The sequence below is a fragment of the Crassostrea angulata genome, unplaced genomic scaffold (assembly GCF_025612915.1).
Source record: "Crassostrea angulata isolate pt1a10 unplaced genomic scaffold, ASM2561291v2 HiC_scaffold_299, whole genome shotgun sequence".
NCBI lineage: Eukaryota > Metazoa > Mollusca > Bivalvia > Ostreida > Ostreidae > Magallana > Magallana angulata.
In genome coordinates, this window is record NW_026441852.1 from 41943 (window position 1) to 56614 (window position 14672).

A 14672-nucleotide genomic window follows, 5' to 3' on the forward strand; every position below is an offset into this window, starting at 1 on the left:
ATGAGATCCTGACTCCAGTGGACCACAGTCTGGAGCTGCAGGAGCCACCGAGGGTGGATACGACCTCAGAGTCTGGGCCCCTGGAAACAGCGAGAATGGAAGTCGGATGCCTTTGAACCCACAGGCAGTCCCTACGGAGGGGGAGTTGTGTGTCACAGTAAGCCAGCATTGCCCACGGACTGCATTTACCATAAAGCTGATGATCCAGGGAGCCCCCATTGAAGCTGTGGTGGATATCGGGGCAGAAGTGAGTGTACTTGGGAGGAAGTTCTATGACAATTTGGAGTCAAAGCCCCCCATTAAGAGACAGGTCACTTTGCTGCAAGCCGGATGTGGAGCCCATCTCCAGGGATTTGTTGCCGGCCCATTTGACCTTGGTGTAGGCCAGCACACTCATCAGGTGGATCTCTATGTGGCCCCTCTTAAGGACAGGATGTTGTTGGTAGTGGTGTTCCAATCATCGATTATGATCGAAAATCCATTGATTGTTATCGCATTCTAAGCGCTCGATCATAAAAGGTTTCATTACGATTAATCGGTTAAGGTTTTTTCCCTTTCAACGAGCACATATCATAAACAGAATATTCCAGACGCGAACTATCTAAACCCTAAAAAGGCGTGCGGTCTGAAAAAAGCTGACATGACAGACGAGCTCGATATTCTTACTCGGGAAATATAGCACGTTCTAGATTTTGGACGCATTTTGGTTTCAAGAAAATTAATGTTGGACTGCCTACAAAGGAAAATCTTTTGAATATAGTTTTTTTATCGCTAAACATAATAAGTAAATCAAATTGCGAAAGCCTAGTAATGAGTCTGTTCATTGTAACTTGTTTATTTACATTTATTTAGCACTACACTATAAAATATAAAAATTTCTGATTATAATCGATAATTAGTTAGTTGCGGGAAACCGATTATCGATTATGAAAATCTCACCCATCACTAGTTGTTGGGAATGGACATCCTATGGGAACACAAGGCTAAGATGGGCCTGGAGCTCGTGGTGATGAACTTGTGTGGGGAAGAAATGCAGATGACCTATGGTAGAGGTGAGACGCAGAGCGTTGCTCGCATGACGCTAGTACGCGAGGTCTGCATTCGTGCTGGCTCTGCTGTATTGTGCCCCTTCAAGTTGGACAGGAGTCTGTCTGAATTCATGACCATCCCAGGGATAGAGAAGTTGTCAGAGGCGTTGCTTATGCCCCATACTTACCATGCCGCTGGAGATGCCTTCGTGGCTTGCATGGTGAATGCTTCGGAAAAGGATATTACTCTGAAGGAGGGGAGCCTCCTGGGAGAGATAGTTGAGGCTGATTTGCATGTGCCTGTGCCCTACCCTAGGAGAGTGGCCCGGAGTTTAGCTGAGTGTGAGCCTGGGGGATCCCACCCTAAGGTGCCCGCCCATTTGCAGGACCTGCTAGAACGATCCTCTGGGGAGCTGAGTGAGGAGGAGCAATCCCAGCTCACTGAATTGTTGTCAGAATTTCAGGATGTATTTGCCTGGAGCGAGTTCGACTTTGGAAACTTTACTGCTCTAGAGAATGATATTGATACTGGCAGTGCGGCGCCTATCAAGGAGAGGGTGCGGCATACACCAGCATTCTTTTTGGATGAAGAAGAGGCGCATCTCAAGAAAATGCTGGATGCTGGGGTGATTCAGCCCTCTATGTCTGATTGGGCGTCAGAGCTGGTGCTCATCGGTAAGAAGGATTGACAAGTTCGATGGTGCCTGGACTACCGCAGGCTGAACAACGTTACAAGGAAGGATGTATTCCCTCTCCCATTGATCGACGAGTGTTTGGACACTTTGTCAGGGAACATTTGGTTCTCTAAGCTGGATGCGAACTCCGCCTTCCATCAAGTTATGATAAGCCCTTAGGACCGGAAGAAGACTGCCTTCGTCACCCGATATGGCCTGTTCGAGTTCCGACGAAGCCTTTTGTATGAGGACCAGAGCAGCGGACTGGTTTTAAGGCCCTCCAGAAAGCTCTCACTTCACCCCCAATCTTAGCCCTCCCAACTGCCGAGGGCGAGTTTGTACTGGACACTGACGCGTCTGTGGAGGCGATAGGTGCTGAGCTCTCACAGATCCAGAAGGGGCAAGAAAAGCTGATAGCCTACAGTAGTCTCAGCCTGTCAGCAGAACAGAGGAGGAATTGCACTACCCGGAAGGAGCTCCTAACAGTTGTCAGATTCACGCACATGTTCAGACATTACTTGCTTGGCCGTAAATTTGTCGTTCGCACGGATCACCATAGCCGTATTTAGTTGCTCAACTTCAAGTACCCTCAAGATCAGCTTGCTCGCTGGCTCGAGGAGCTTAGTCAGTACGATATGGTGATCCAGCATAGACCAGGAAGGCACCATGGGAACGCTGATGCACTGTACAGACCGCCACCCCCATCCAGGTGTAGGGGGGTGGATTTCACCGTTAACCTTAGTGATTTGCCTTGTGGTGGCTGCATTAAGTGTACTAGAGCCCACCAGTCCTGGATTGCTTTTGCAGATGAAGTTGACAATGTGGCCCCTCTAGCTAGGCCTGGTAGTTGGACATATTCCCCCTTGTTGGGGGAAGAATCTAGCCTTAAGGAGGATCAGAGCCCCATCATCGTTGACCGAGAAGAAGCCTGGCCCTCAATCAGCGAGGCAGCTCTGGGCTATGTCTCCAAGAAGCTTATGGGCCGGATCCGTAAAGACGACTGTGAGGGTCAGAGCAGTCCAAATGGCCCATGCCAGTCTCAGATCCAAATAAGTCATTACCCCCAGTTTCGCTTGTATCATGGGAATTTCCTCAGAAGGCTTGGTTGGCCCGCCTTCCTTGGTGGGCCTTATCCCCGAGGAGATGAGCCATAGCCAGTTAAATGACCCAGAGCTTAGTCTAATCTTGGATTGACTGCAGGGAGATGTGGAGCCGGAGGAAGACAAATTGTTCCTAGCCAGTCCAGCTGTCAAACATGATTATATCAACAGGATTTTGTTGCAGTTTGACAACGACGGGGTCCTTTGGAAAGAGACAGAGGAGGGGGGAGAGAAAAGGAAAGTTCTCGTCGTCCCCATAGAGCTGAGGAGAGTCTGCCACTCTGCTACGATGTACCGGCGGCTGGACATCAAGGGATCGAGTGCACCAAGGCCATGATGAGAGAGCATTTGAATTGGTACGGGATGATGTGGGGGGCCGGATGATGTGGGGGGCCGAGAGGTTTGTTAGCACTTGTGGCCCCTGCAGTAGAAAAAAGCGCCCACAGTGCCACGCCAGTGCAGAAATGATTAAGTATCATGCCGGGGCACCCATGGAGAGGGTGCACCTTGACTTCCTGGGACCGCGCCTCGCCCTAAGACTCCAAAGGGGAATGAGTATGTCCTAGTCATGGTGGACCAGTTTACTAAGTGGGTGGATTGTGTCCCCCTCCCCTCCCAGACAGCTGAGGTTACTGCCACAGTGGCAGTGGACGAATTCTTTGTTAGGTTCGGCTGCCCCCTTGAGATATTTACAGATCAGGGGCGCAACTTTGAAAGTAAGTTGTTTACTGCTGGATGCGACCTCCTCGAAATACATAAGGCCCCCACCACCCCCTACTGTCCGTCTGCCAATGGACAGGTGGAGCGCTACAATAGCGGTAAGGTGTTATATTGATAAGGCCCAAGACTGTTGGGACGAGCATCTGGCCCAGATAGCGGGGGCCTTCCGCTCTGCAGTCAATAGTAATTCAAGGTTCACCGCCAACAAACTCATGCTTTGTAGAGAGGTCAATACGCCAGCTAGCCTGATGTACAGGTCCCCCCTGCAGGAGGGCCCTGCAGATATGGAGACGTGAGGGACCTTGAAGACAAAATACAGACTGTTTGCAGGACAGCCAGGAGGCGCCTGCACACCCCTTAGGAGGGATGAAAAGAGATTATGACATCAAGGCCACTACCCGCCCCTTTGAGGAAGGAGATGTTGTGTATGTGCTGGACACTGCGACGGTGAAGGGGAAGTGTTGCAAGCGTAGGCTGTCCTGGAAGGGCCCAGGTATCATAGTCAAAAAGCTGACCCCCCACCTGTACCAAGTAAAGACCAAGTCGGCAGTCATGGTGGCAAATCACGACCGCTTGAAGAAGTGTGTTGACAGGGACATCCCCCCATGGCTCATTTGGTTTAGGGAGAACTTTGAGAACTCTGAGAGTGCCAAGCAGGAGACCGGGAGCGTCTTGGCTTCCAGCCCCCCTGCAGGGGCAGCGGGTGCCTGCAAGCTTCCCGAATCCCCCTCAGGCAGCAGCCACGCCGAGGTCGGCCCCCAAAACACTCTCCTGCTGCCAGAGGGCCTCCTGACAGTTCTCCCAAGCCCCCCCAGACATCAGGGGCGTCCCATGGCATGGCAGGCGTGCCCCCTAAGGGGCCACCATTGTGGCACGAATGCAGCGCTGGGGTGCCTACCGAGCAGGCCGGCGGAGACAGAGGAGACCCGATGGCTGGCCCCCACAGCAGGAGGAGACGATTGCCACTCTCTTCCTGCCCCTTTCCCAATTGTGCCGAGAGGACGAACAAGTTGAGGGATCATGTGACGCTCTCCCACCTTCACCCTGTGTTTAGGAGGTCCATGCCCTTGGGGGATGACGCCACGGCTATGCGACTAAGAGTGTGCGAGTGGTTGACTGACCAACTCCTTCGAAGTTTGGCCACGTTGACAGACCTGATCCAGAGTGTTCCCACCTTCAGGGAACCTGGCGCAGGTATCCCAGGCGACTTGCGAAGGCCAGTCTTTCAAATCTATTGTTTAGCTAATTAAATGTCAGCTTTTGCTTAATTAAACTATAATAGATAAGTTTCCCTTTTTTTTCATACGGAAAATACAAAGAAGTTACTATATGTTATGATATGGTACAAAAGAAAATTACATAATGGAGCAGGTGCCCTCTGATGATTATATCTTAGTTATTACTGGTCCTTACTTTAGTTTCTGTTCATTTTCTTTTCATAGGTTGCAATGAAATTTGGTATACAGAAGTATCATAATATCTCGGTCAAGTTTGATTTTGGGTACGATTGAGCAATTTTTGACAGAGTTATGTCCCCATACTTCGGGCCTGCAGCCTCAGGCTGTATGGAATACAACCCAGGATAAATCCTCATACCCCTTGTTTGAACCTGGATACTATAATAACATTGATTTGGTACTATACACTTTAATAAGTTCAAATGATGTATAAATGGGGCGCGAGATAATTCAGAATTATAAAAAAAATTGTTGGTATTTTAAAACATCTTCTCCTCAAAAAATCCTTGGGTAGTGTAGATTTAAGTTTTTCAAATCATGGTCCCCGATGGTAGGATGGGGCCACCACGGGGGGATCAAATTTTACATGGGAATATATAGAGAAAATCTTTAAAAATCTCCTTCTTAAAAACTATTTGTCCAGAAAAGCTAAAACTTGTGTGGACGCATTCTCAGGTTGTTTAATCATGAACTTGTTGTTTCTGGTTGTAAAGTTATCGTCTACTATAAATCTCAGCGAGAGTCGTCAGGGCTGAAAAAATTAGACGGAAGTCTCTTAAAGGTGTTACACAAGGATTTAGCCAATCAAACTGTGTACTTAATCAATTGTAGTTCCATTCATATAGAGACAATTTCTTTTCTTTTATTTCTTTTTTGGCACAATTTTTTTTAGGCCTACAGTATTAAATTTGGACTCATTTGCTAGGAAAATTATTACTTGAGTGGAATTGTCACACTTAATTAAATGGAACTGTTATTTATGGTAGATGCGTATGATGCAACTTCCTGAATGGTGCCGAGTCTGTTTGTCAACATGTGGGTATATCCCTTTAACTATTTTTAGAATGTGTGTAGGACAACAAAGTAGTGCTTTGTGTATGTACATTTATTGGGACATTTTAAATCAGAATGCGTGACACATGTAAGAAAAGAGTATTTGCAATTTTAAAAGCAAGTGTCAAAATTGAATTATTATTATCATTTGAAGGAAGGAATTGAAATTGTTTGATGTACACCCTTTCCCAAACTGTAAAATTCCCTACTTTTACTTTCATTTTCAGAGTTTTTCAATACACATGCATTTTGCCGGAAAATGAATCTGACTTCACACCAAGAAATTTTAACAGGAAAGAGACAATTTGATGAGCTTTCATTCCAGAGGTCTGTCGTTGCTGAACGAAAATTCAGGCTGGAACATAAACATTACCACCTATGGAAAATGAAGCTCCATGCTGGTAGGGCATATTCGTTGTTTACTTGCAACTATAATGATAAACGTGTGTTTCTCTTTCGTACATCCTCTCATTTATGTGAACAAACTAAATTTCCAACAAGTTTCATCATTTAGATAACAACTTCTATAGAAAAAAAAATCATCACTTGTTCATGTAAACCAAAAGTTTCTATCAATATTAGGAAATAAATATTATTATTTATAAAGAAGTTAACTATTTTTATTCAAGTAAATTGATGAAATGACCCTATAAGGCATTGATTTAGATAAAATTCAAAATTACTGATAAGATTGTAGTGTTTTTGCAATTTTAAAATTGTTTGTACTATTAAAGGACTATGTGCGGTATGGTCAAATATGTGCCCCCGATTTCAACCAATTTTTAAATAGTATCGTATAAAAATGAAATCTTCACAAATCATTGTAAAGAGGATGCCTATAACTTTAATCTTGATTTTAGTCATCATTGCTCACTCGCTGTTTATCTATGACGTCACCTAAATGACCTAATTCCCGCAATTTTGCAAACAAATGAAAATATTCTCATTTTTACTCTATATTTTGCATTCGGAAGTATAGAGCGCAGTTCTGCTCAAGTACAATTTTAACATATGTTTTTCTTCAAATAGTTATACATATTATACTAAACAATGGTACTTGAGCAAGCCTGCGCTCGATGTTTCCCAGTCGAAAAACCCTCGGAAAACACCCATATTTTGCTACAAAACATCAATTTATCAAAATAATGCAATATTCATGACGTCATTTCTACATTATGACGTCACTGTGGTGATAACCTTTTACATCTTTATTTCCAATATGATTTCAACTATCTTTCATCTTATTTTAAAGCTCTTTCTAAAACTTTGATTTTGGGGGGGCAAAAATTGCATAAAACCGCACTTAGTCCTTTTCTTTTTTACATATTTTTACATAGTATGGTAATTATGATAATGTTTTGAGAGTTTTTTAAATTTAACAAGCTCATCAAAGAAAATCATAGTCCAATGGGATCAATTTTCTGATATGGAGTTCCATTGTACCATAAGAGAAAGTGAGGAAAATTTGAAACAACTAATTGCATCTGTTTCAGGTGCTGGAGTAGGTTAAGGTTTTTAGCTCACTTGAGCTGAAAGCTCTAGTGAGCTTTCCTGATCACTTTTTTTCCGGCGTCTGTCTGTCTGTCCGTCCGTCCGCCTGTCTGTCTGTAAACTTTTTACATTTTCGACTTCTTCTCCGAAACCACTGGGCCAGTTTTAACCAAACTAGCCACAAAGCATCATCATTGGGTGAAGGGGATTCAAGTTTGTTAAAATCTGGGGCCCTGCTCTCTTTCAATGGGAGATCATTAGGATTTAATGAAATTTTGTTGATATTTTTCAAAAATCTTCTCAGAAACCATTTGGCCAGGAAACTGAAACTTGTGTGGAAGCATCCTCAGATAGTGTAGATTCAAGTTTGTTCAAATCATTGTCCCTGGTGGTAAGGTGGGGCCACAATGGGAGGTGGGGGGTTTGGAGTTTTACATACAATATATAGAATGAATCTTTAAAATACTTCTTCTCAGCAACCAATCAGCCAGGAAATGTGAAACTTGTGTGAAAGCTTCCTCATGTAGTGTAGATTTAAAGTAGTGAAAATCATGACCCTCAGGGGTAGGGTGAGGCCACAATGGAGGGTCGTACTTTTACATAAGAATATAGTGTAAATATTTGAAATTTTCTTCTCAAAAATCATTTATTTAAAATTTACATAGCATAGGATTATAAAAATAGAAAAAAATTTAAATTATCTTTGTCTAAAAACCACTTGCTTAGAAAAGCTGTATCTTTACTGAAAGCACCCTCGGATAATGTAGATTTTAATTCTTTCCAATAAAAATCTTGAGGAGTAGGGTGGGGCCACATTGGAATTCCAATTTCTTTGGAAATTGGATTTCTGAAAGTAAGGAACGGGGTGGGTCAGATGAATTTGATCGTATGTGAATTGGTAGAGTTTTAATTATAAAATATTTTAAAATATATACTGTATTGACAATAATTTTGCAAAATTAATTAGCTGCTATATGGTAAACAGTACATGTTCACAAGTGGCTGTAAAGGTGTATTATACCAGTAATAGCTCTCTGGAAAATTTTAATCAACCAACTTCAATAAGTGCTTCTGTATTGAACTGACATTCAGGATGTCATAAAGATGTATTTTATCATTAGGAATACAAAAACTTATGAAAATAATTTTTATACCATATAGATTTTCTAGAATTATTATTTTTATAGAATAAAAGCAAAGGGGGACAACTCTTCAAGAAAAGGGAACGGTCATTAATAAGGACATGTTCCACTGTTACATGTTGATACTTATATATGAAAATAATGTCCAAGTATACTAATTACCGTATTAAGTCCATACATATCTGTTATGATCCCAGATTCATTGAATCTGGGGCTATTATGGATCGAATACCTTAAATGAATGACAACTCTTGCAGGAAAGTGCAAAAGGCCTCCAAATCCAAAATATGACTATGGAAGTTTTATTGCCCAGACATGTGATTGTCTAGAACCAATTGGATGATGCGTTATATAGAATATTCATATTGAGGTAAAATAATATATATGGAGGTATAATAATATATGATATTGTGTCAAACCACACATTAATATATGATATAATGATAATTAAAAGATTAAAAACTATGATTTTCATAGAATATGATGAGAGTGATCTCGTAAAGGTATTGCCCCATCTCAGTGAGTTCTATGTTTTGTACTGATGTTGATACAACCACTTTGGTCCCTATTTACATTTCACGCGCAAAATCGTCGTTTATGCAAATTCTCCCCCTTAGCCAAGTTGGTTAGGGGGAGTTTCTCCCACATAGCAGCAGTGAAAGGTTAACAGGTATATATTTTGTAAACTTTCATCCTGTTTATTATATTTTAGAGCTGCCATGTCTTCTAAGAGAAACTCCATTCTTTGATGACTGATGGAAAAGCCTCATCACTTCCTTTGCTAAAGAACTTGTTATCTTAATCACTAGCCATTAATCAGTGACCACCGTTATCAAAGCTTCCAGGTACATTATGGAAGTCTCTTCTGGCACCATTTTTTTTTGCAGTCCCTGACTTTGTCTTAGAATTGAAATTATTAACTTTTGCTATTTAATTCCTTTAGTAAACTTCTTGTTTCATATTTAATTCTATTAATTAATGTTGAATTGGTACTCATAAGTTCAAACATTTCAGATTTAATTTAATTTAATTTTTTTTCTCAACATTTCACTGATTCAATTTTATTGGACATTAAATTATTTACTATACAGAAGATGAATTTTAAAAGACATTTTCTCCAGAGTTCAGCAATATCTTAACAGAAGATCAGAATACTTTTTCATCCCTTAGAGCCAGAAGTAGATTTCTTACACTAGCATACTGTAAATTCCTAATTAAATGTGAGAAATTGATATCTGCATAAAATCGGGAGGAGCACATCTTGCGGAATTTAAAATTTCATTTTCATTTTTCGGATGAACTTAGATAATTAGAAATCGGGATACAAATTTGCTATTTCATATTCTCGTGTCTTAAATAAAAAACAATTGAATCGCAGAATGAAGTACTTGCATAAAATATGGAATCTACAGTATGACATTTATAAATAATTGATAAATATTTTCTGCAAATTTCATTTAATTTCATAAAATTTTAGTTGACTTCTTAAAGGTCTTTAGCAAGGAAATAGCCAATCAAAATAAACTTTGTTAAGTACAGTTATTAGTCATTCCATATATATGTATATAGTCACAATTTCTTCGTATATCTTACCTTCTGCTGAATTGTAAAGAAATCATTGGCTAACAGCAGTCACGTGGAGACCGTGTATATTCCATACACAGTCAGTACAAAATATACCGGGGTATCTTCCCTTTGAGCATTATGACATCATTCTTAGAGTATTGTGACATCAGGTTTCGTACCCAGATTGAAACTTGTAACTTTGTTATAAGACGCTTGATTTTCATTGTTTAATTAATTTTATGTCATTAACACAAAGGCAGTCGGTAAGATATAATCATTACATAGTCATGTAGTGACCGGGTATGGGATGATACCTGGTTAGTAAATTTGCCTCACCAGGTATGAAATTTACTAACCACGTATTATCCCGTTCCCGGTCACTATATGACTATTAACTAATAATACCCCCGCTCGGAAGGAGAGGTGGTAAACTGTTTACCCTTGTGTGTCTATCTGTCCTTCTCTGTGTATGTCCATATTATTAACAATTTTTTTTATCGCAGATGCTTGAAATTTTAACACACTTTTTGTTTAGGCATGCCTTATGGTGGGATTCATTTTTGTACTAATGAGATGTCAACTTCCTGTTAAATGACACCTTTATTTTTTTGTAGCCTTACTTGTCAAACAAATAGTCATCAGAGATTTCTCAGCAACTATTCATCAGAGCTGCTTGAAATTTTATAACAATCTTTGTTTAGACATGCTATATGGTATGATTTGTTTTTTTTTTTACAAAACAGACATCAACCTCCTGTTAAATGATGACCTTGCCTTTATGTATTTTCACATTAGAGCCGGGTATCACTAGCGGTTATCACAGATATCTCGTTTCCTTTTATGGTATCTTATCTTAGGCCTATAGTATTGATTCTGGAATCATTTGCTAGGAAAATTATCACTTTAGTGGAATGATCACATTGAATTAAATGGAACTATTTTTTTTTTAGACACGCATAATGATACAGCTTCCTGGATCGTGTTGAGTTTGTTTTTCAACCTGTGAAACCCATTTGTTTTTAGGGGTGGGTATGCTTATATTTAATTTTCTCTCTTAGAAACCAAGCAAGTCATTATTTTCCTGGTCTCAAGTTAGTCTCAAAGCATTTGACAATAATTTCTATTTCATTTATAATATACTGAGAGTTTAGTTAATGAACTAAGGCCACATAAAGTTGAAATAATGGTTCTCGGGTAAAATTTTCTAGAAATGGATGTGAGAGGGAAGCATTTTTGCCCTTTTTATTGTTGATGAAATAGATGAGGGAGGCTTTTTTTAATAATCATCGCCCATCTTGGGTTCCAAAAGCGTATGTTTTATAAAACTGTTAAAATACAGGTTTCGTTGATGCCACTTATTCGTTTTCATCACGATGTAGCTCATTTGTGGTCTTGCCTAAGTCTACAGAGACCGGAATACTTAGAGTATCCAACCTTTTTTTATGATTTCATGTCTTTGTAAAGGTGTAAGAAATAATAACCCTCCAATTACCCTCCCTTCATTTTCATCGATGGGAAAATCACTCAACGAAACCGGGTCTAATTTGTTCTGTCCTAGCTTTTTTAATGAAACTTCTTATCTGAATTTCTACTACTTATACCTCATCTCAAAGTTTGTTAATTTTAAACATAAAATTCTAGAGGATTTGAAATTTGATTTGGTTTGAAATGTGTCAATTTTGCAAATTTTTTTCAATTTTTTTTACTTTCTGCCCTAGGGAATTTTTTTCTGCTCCACATATAAAAGTTATCGCTAGAAGGCATCAAATTGTCGAATAAAAAAGACCTTTTACCTCTTGGTTTGTTCCAGGGGTCTTATCAAAGTTTATATTTCATGCCCAGTTGATGAATACCAGTGATATAGCTGTAAAGTTGCTCTCAGTGGACTATAGCAATTGACCAGTTCATATTAATAAATATAATGTTGCTCCCATATTGACAGTTTCAATATCCTGAGTACAGGTACATAGCTGTTGGGTTGCTCTCAGTGGAAAAAATAAATTGTGTCGGGTATGAATGAATGACTGTTTTGTTGCTCTTAGTATACCATAACATAATATGGTTTTCTGAGGTGAACATATGTTTAGCCTACTGTACTAAGGTGCAATGGTTATGTTCTTACCAGAAGGTTTATGAATAGACAAGTTATATTAATGTATAGATGTTGTGTTGCTCTCAGAAGACTACCAATTGCCTTAGGTACCACTATTGATGTTAAGTTTCTCTCAGAGACATTATCAATAGACAAAAAATACTAATGTGTAGCTGGTTTATTTCACTCAATAGACAGTATTTAGAGGTCAGTGTACTGAATAATACCAGGTAAATAGGTGCTAAGTTGTTGGGTTGCTCTCAGTGGAAAGTTTGAATTGTGTCGGGTACGAATGTATGACTGTTTTGTTGTTCTTAGTAGACCGTACCATTAGCATTGGATACTTGGTATCAACTGCATCATCATTTGCCTTGAGTACTGTTATGAAACTGGATTGTACAACTGTACAGTAGCTTTTAGTATAGCTACCAATTGGTTTCGTTCTTTAGAATAATGTGTTGCTCTGAGTTGACCATATGGATGGCTTAGGGTTCTGATGTATTACTATTATGTTGCTCTCAAAGGACAGTGTGAATCGTATTGTGTAACATACCTGTAACTTGCATGTTGCTCTGATTAGACGGTATCAATTGTCTGAGTTACTGTTGTACAATTGGTAGCTCTTCCAATGACATTAGATCAAAAGGCTAGATTACTTATTGAAAACTGTTGTGTTAATCCTAGTGAACTGTATTATTGCCTAAGATGTTATTATGAAATGCCAGGTTGGTCTCATTGGATGATAGAAATTTGTTCTTAGTGATTAACACCAATAGCCTAGTGTACTATTTTAGAATTATTATGTTTCTCTCAGAGGACCTTATGAATAAGCTAGGGTATCATGCATAACATAATATTGTTTTTTTAGGTGAACATATGTTTAGTCTTACCAGAAGGTTTATGAATAGACAAGTTATATTAATGTATAGATGTTGTGTTGCTCTCAGAAGACTACCAATTGCCTTAGGTACCACTATTGATGTTAAGTTTCTCTCAGTGACATTATCAATAGACAAAAAATACTAATGTGTAGCTGTTTTATTTCACTCAATAGACAGTATTCATAGGTCAGTGTACTGAATAATACCAGGTAAATAGGTGCAAAGTTGTTGGGTTGCTCTCAGTGGAAAGTTTGAATTGTGTCGGGTACGAATGTATGACTGTTTTGTTGTTCTTAGTAGACCGTACCAATAGCATTGGATACTTGGTATCAACTGCATCATCATTTGCCTTGAGTACTATTATGAAACTGGATTGTACAACTGTTCAGTTGCTTTTAGTATAGCTACCAATTGGTTTGGTTCTTTAGAATAATGTTGAGTTGCTCTCAGTTGACCATATGGATGGCTTAGGGTTCTGATGTATTACTATTATGTTGCTCTCAAAGGACAGTGTGAATCGTTTTGTGTAACATGTGTTTAACTTGCGTGTTTCCCTGATTAGACGGTATCAATTGCCTGAGTTCCTGTTGTACAATTGGTAGCTCTTCCAATGACATTAGATCAAAAGGCTAGATTACTTATTGAAAACTGTTGTGTTAATCCTAGTGAACTGTATCATTGCCTAAGATGTTATTATGAAATGCCATGTTGGTCTCATTGGATGATAGGAATTTGTTCTTAGTGATTCACATCAATAGCCTAGTTTGCTATTTTACAATTATTATGTTTCTCTCAGAGGACCTTATCAATAAGCTAGGGTTTCATACATAAGATAATATGGTTTTCTTAGGTGAACATATGTTTAGCCTACTGTACTAAGGTGCAATGGTTATGTTCTTACCAGAAGGTTTATGAATAGACAAGTTATATTAATGTATAGATGTTGTGTTGCTCTCAGAAGACTACCAATTGCCTTAGGTACCACTATTGATGTTTAGTTTCTCTCAGTGACATTATCAGTAGACAAAAAATACTAATGTGTAGCTGTTTTATTTCACTCAATAGACAGTATTCATAGGTCAGTGTACTGGATAATACCAGGTAAATAGGTGCAAAGTTGTTGGGTTGCTCTCAATGGAAAGTTTGAATTGTGTCGGGTACGAATGTATGACTGTTTTGTTGCTCTTAGTAGACCGTACCAATAGCATTGGATACTTGGTATCAACTGCATCATCATTTGCCTTGAGTACTGTTATAAAGCTGGATTGTACAAATGTTCAGTTGCTTTTAGTATAGCTACCAAATGAATGGGTTTGGTTCTTTAGAATAATGTTGTGTTGCTCTCAGTTGACCATATGGATGACTTAGGGTTCTGATGTATTACTATTATGTTGCTCTCAAAGGACAGTGTGAATCGTTTTGTGTAACATATGTTTAACTTACGTGTTGCTCCGATTAGACGGTATCAATTGCCTGAGTTACTGTTGTACAATTGGTAGCTCTTCCAATGACATTTGATCAAAAGGCTAGATTACTTATTGAAAACTGTTGTGTTAATCCTAGTGAATTGTATCATTGCCTAAGATGTTATTATGAAATGCCATGTTGGTGTCATTGGATGATAGGAGTTTGTTACGGGCCGCCAGGAGGCGGTCTGTTATTTGATACACATTTAAATATTGTAACT

General features: G+C 39.4%; 1 long non-coding RNA gene across 1 annotated transcript; it reads left to right on the plus strand.

The window, feature by feature from the left end:
* Positions 1-8756: 8756 nt before the first annotated feature.
* LOC128170069 (uncharacterized) lies at positions 8757-11041 on the plus strand. The gene is made up of 3 exons (XR_008241656.1): positions 8757-8816; positions 9159-9291; positions 10963-11041. It is a non-coding gene; the product is annotated as an uncharacterized LOC128170069 (long non-coding RNA).
* Positions 11042-14672: the final 3631 nt, after the last annotated feature.